Here is a 5,283-nt window from a genome sequence, read left to right on the forward strand (position 1 = left end):
GTGGTGGCAGCATCATGCTATGGGGATGTTTTTTTATTTTTATATATCGGCAAGGACTGGGAAACTGGTCAGAATTGAAGGAATGATGAATGGTGCTAAATACAGGGAAATTCTTGATGGAAACCTTTTTCAGTCTTCCAGAGATTTGAGACTGGGACAGAGGTTCACCTTTCTGCGGGAAAATGACCCTAACCATACTGCGAAAGCAAAAGTCGAGTGGTTTAAGGGGAAACATTTAAATGTCTTGTAATGGCCTAGTCAAAGCTCAGACCTCAATCCAATTTAGAATCTGTAGTATGACAAAGATTGCTGTACACCAGCAGAACCCATCCAACTTGAAGGAGCTGGAGAAGTTTTACCTTGAAGAATGAGCAAAAATCCCAGTGGCTAGATGTGCCAAGCTTATAGAGACACCCCAAGAGACTTGCAGCTGTAATTGCTGCAAAAGGCAGCTCTACAAAGTCTTACCTTTGGGGGCAGTTTAAGACTGAATATCATGCACTCAGAAATGGTATTATTCTGCTGGAGGTGTAAAGCACAAAAGGGGACACATTTGCATATGTTGTGGTCTTTTGAAGGCTGGCTGAATTCTGACAAAGGCTGAGATACTCTGTCTACAGATTCTCCCTGTTTTTGTTTGCTTGGAAATGTTGATACAGGACATTTAATCAGAATAAACTGTGTAACCTAGCATTTGTGGTGGCTAATAAATGCATTGCCATTCATTGGAAAGTTGGTTTTCATCCCACAATGTATGGAAGAAATGTTATGTTCAGTAGATTTATCACTAGATTTGTTTTAAGATTAAGAGTGTCTATTGAAAACATACCCACGTCAAGAGATTTAGGCAATCCCTTGCTGCTGGGCAGCTCAGTCCTGGCCCTGTGGATCTGCTGTACTGTTGTCACTCTGGCCATCGCCTAACACACATGAAACCAATAAGGAATGTTTCACTAAGATCCTAAAGCTGAGTGTGGCGTGTTGGGTGCACTGCAGGGCCGTGGACCCCTAGGAGCAGGACTGGGTGACCCAGCTGTATATTCGGTGCAAGTAAAAATAGCTCTATAGTACTATTAGGCCTATGATATTAATTGTATGGAGGGTGCACTGTTATAGTGTATGCGTTTTAACTCAACTTTTGTTTTCCAAAACTTTCCCTTGAGAAAAAGATGGGAAGGAAGTTGTGTTGGGGAGAAAGTTGAGTTATTGATTAAACTGGTGGCGGTCGGGCATGTAGGAGGCTTGGGTTGGCTGGGCGGTCTGGCTGAAATTTGGATGTCTTGAGAATCAAAGGTTGTCTTTGTACTTTATTTGTATGAGTTCATTTGTTGGGAAAAGTTGCAACACCATATTAATTATTGAATAATCATGGATCTAGTTCAGTCTTTAACAATCAATTAAACATTTAATAACCTCTTACCTAAATTGATGACTGTGGGCATTTTTGCTTGCTTTTTGTTGTTCTAAATAGATGGCTTGAAAGGCCATATTAGATTGTGTAGAAATGCAGGAAATGTGCTTAAGTTGCCTCAAAAAACAGGAGGACCCCCAGAGCCCCTGCCAAGTTGTCCCCCTTTACAAATAGCACTGCTGGGTGATTTACAAAGTCATAGTCATCCGATCAATATAATTTACCCAGCATTATTAGATTTAGCTCTCGCCGTGTTATGGAGACCCCACTAAATACATTTTTATATAAAAAAATATCCTTAATTTATCATATCCAATTGGTAGTCCCGTACGGACTCAGGATTGTCGAAGGTCCTCCGAAAAACAACCCAGCCAAGCCGCACTGGTTCTTGACACAATGCATACATAACCCAGAAGCCGGCCACGCCAATGTGTCAGAGGAAACGCCGCACACCTGGCGACCATGTCAGCGTACATGCGCCTGGCCCGCCACAGGATTTGCTATAGCGCGATGGGACAAGGACATTCCTGCCGGCCAAACCCTCCTCTAACCCAGACGACGCTAGGCCAATTGTGCGTCGCCTCATGAGTCTCCCAGTCGCGGCCGGCTGAGACACAGCTCGATATCGAACCAGAATCTGTAGTAATGCAGCTAACACTATGATGCAGTGCCTTAGACCGATCCCCCACTCTGGAGGCCTTCACTAAATTAATTCAGCCATTCACTGCTATTTAATGGATCAACTTATTATTACTTGAGCCTTATCAGTTGCGATGCAGCTATATCCAAGGCATTTCAGATTGTGTGCCATTCGGTCCCCTCCCCTCCTTACTATTGCTCAACTGGTCTATTTTTCAATACCCTCCCCTTCATCCCCTCTGTCTCTCTCCAGGTGGACCACTGGATGGAGTTTAGTACGCGGCGCGTGTGTGGCCAGTCGGGCCTAGCTACGGCCCTGGGGGAGCTGGACATGGCCTTGGCTCTGCGCACATTCCTGGTGGGCCACAGCCTGACACTGGCCGACCTGTGTGTGTGGGCCGCGCTCAAAGGTCAGTCAGTCCCAGTGACTCAGCTGACCCTAGATGGGCGTCTAACACTTTAACCGAAGACAGCTGGGGTGTAGACAGTCAACATAACAGCACAGGCAAATATATTAGTGTGTGCATCTAAAAACTAAACGCACCCGGGTACTAGATGCACAGAGCAATAAAAAAGGTAGTGGTTTGGTAAGAAGAATGTCCCTCCTCCCACAGGTGTTATTACTTCCTCTGACGGTTTAGAGCTTGAGGTAGTCACCGCATACAAGTATTTGGGAATATGGCTAGAAGGTGGACAGTCCTTTTCTCAGCACATAAAGCTGCAGGCTAAAGTTAAATCTAGACTTGTTTTTCTTTTCTCCACTGTGTTATTGACTTGTTAATTGTTTACTCCATGTGTAACGCTGTGTTGTCTGTTCACACTGCTATGCTTTATCTTGGCCAGGTCGCAGTTGCAAATGAGAACTTGTTCTCAACTAGCCTACCTGGTTAAATAAAGGTTCAATTTTAAAAAATAAAATAAAAATTAAAAAATATATTTAAAAAAAATATTTAAAAAAACAAAACAAAACAAAAAAAAAAAAAAAATCGCTCCTCTTTCACCACAGCAGCCAAACTAACCCTGATTCAGCCATCCTACCCATGCTAGATTACAGAGACAGCATTTATAGATCGGCAGGTAAGGGTGCTCTCGAGCAGCTAGATTTTCTTTACCATTCGGCCATCAGATTGGCCACCAATGCTCCTTATAGGACACATCACTGCACTCTATACTCCTCTGTCAACTGGTCATCTCTGTATACCTGTCGCAAGACCCACTGGTTGATGCTTATTTATAAAACCCTCCGAGATATCTACTGCAGCCCTCATCCTTCACATACAACACCCATTCTGCCAGTCACATTCTGTTAAAGGTCCCCAAGGCACACACATCCCTGGGTCGCTCCTCTTTTCAGTTCGCTGCAGCTAGCAACTGGAACGAGCTGCAACAAACACTCAAACTGGACAGTTCTCAATCTCTTCATTCAGACAATCATGGACACTGACAGTTGTGGCTGCTTTGTGTGATGTATTGTCGTCTCTACCTTCTTGACCTTTGTGCTGTTGACTGTGTCCCATAATGTTTGTACCATGCTATGTTGCTGCCTTGCTATGTTGTCATCTTAGGTCTCTCTTCATGTAGTGTTGTGTCTTCTTGTAATGTGTTTGGTCCTATATTTCTATTTTATTTATTTAAATCCCAGGCCGTCATTGTAAATAAGGATTTGTTCTTAACTGACTTGCCTAGTTAAATAACATCTGTTGAGAGGTAGACATCGATTTTGGACTTGTCAGTTGTATGTTCTCACCCTTTCTCTCTTACACACTCACACGTGTCCGTACAGGTGGCAGTAAATCCAGAAGCAGGCAGGGACGTAATTTACAATATGTATAATCTATGAGAATAAAGAGACGCCGAACTTGTGAAACATCACAGCACAGTTGAAAAAAATTGATGGCAATGGTGTTCAGATTTGGGAGGGCATGAGTGGAGCTGAAGGATGGAACTAAAAACAAAACATCTATCGTCAAATATACTGTGTCCGTGAAATGTATATAGTATGTATAAGCTGGAAGTCGAAACCTAAGTGTCCATTAGTTTACTTCAATTAGTGGAGGAATGGTAGGGTTAAAAGGAAAATATATATTCCAAATAAATTGGGGGGGGGGGGGGGGGGGGGGAATTGGAAATGCAGACCATTACATTGCTGTAAACCACAATCTACAATATAAAAGCTGATCTACCCCTGAAAAAATAAATAAAAATGATGCCCCCCCCCCCCCCCCTAAAACTAAAGTTGCAGCTGTTAGCTTTATCAACACACGCTTTGGTACCGCTGGCATTTCCCTTGCCAATAATGTTGCATTTCATCTTTCATCTTACAGAATCAAAGTTAAAGGCCCAATTTAGGCACTTTTTAAAAACATGTTATTGCGCTACAAATGGATATTTGACACAAGATGTAGGATAAGGTTAATTAAATCATCAAAATAAGTGTTAATTTATTAACCTGCAGTTATAGGGCAGCAGTTAGCCTAGCGGTTATAGTGTTGTGCCAGCAACTTAAAGGTCACTGGTTCGATTACCTAAACTGTCAAGGTGAAAAATGTCGGTGTCCTTGAACAAGGCACATAACCCTAATTTGCGCCAGGGTCTCCGTACCATTATGGCTGACCCTGTAAATTAGCACATTTCACTGCACTTCTCTGGTGTAGGTGACAAAACAATGGAGGATTATCATATGAAATCATTTTCAAAAGCATGTAGATCCAGATTATTCATACAGAAATATCAAAACATTCTTTCAACTAAACTCCAACTCCTCATGAGGTGTCCTACATATGTCGACTAGGTAGGACCCCTATGACTAGAGGCTTCATGCATAGCTTTTAGCATAAGATTAGGTGTAAAATGTCTCTTCTCAGCACTTACGACCAAATTTTCCATCTCTGAGACGCTTTGTGGATACAGTCCCTGGGCCGGGTTTCCCAAAAGCATCTTCCGGCAAAGCTCATCGTTAGAACAATAGAACTATGGGATCCTAACAATAAACTTAGCCTTCTTTAAGATGCTTTTGGGAAACCGGGCCCAGGACAAGTAAAACCGAAAGACAGGTTTGATGATTGCATAAGTCTACCGTAAAAAGGTAGACTCCACAATTTGACATTTCAGACAGCATTGTGGCAGGGTCCACAGCAGAATTCCAATCTGCCAAGACTACCACTAATGTTATATTGCTCACTCTACCTTCATGTAAAACAGAGTTTAAGTAAAGAAAAAACGACAACAGTAAC

The sequence above is a fragment of the Oncorhynchus kisutch genome, linkage group LG8, assembly GCF_002021735.2.
Source record: "Oncorhynchus kisutch isolate 150728-3 linkage group LG8, Okis_V2, whole genome shotgun sequence".
NCBI lineage: Eukaryota > Metazoa > Chordata > Actinopteri > Salmoniformes > Salmonidae > Oncorhynchus > Oncorhynchus kisutch.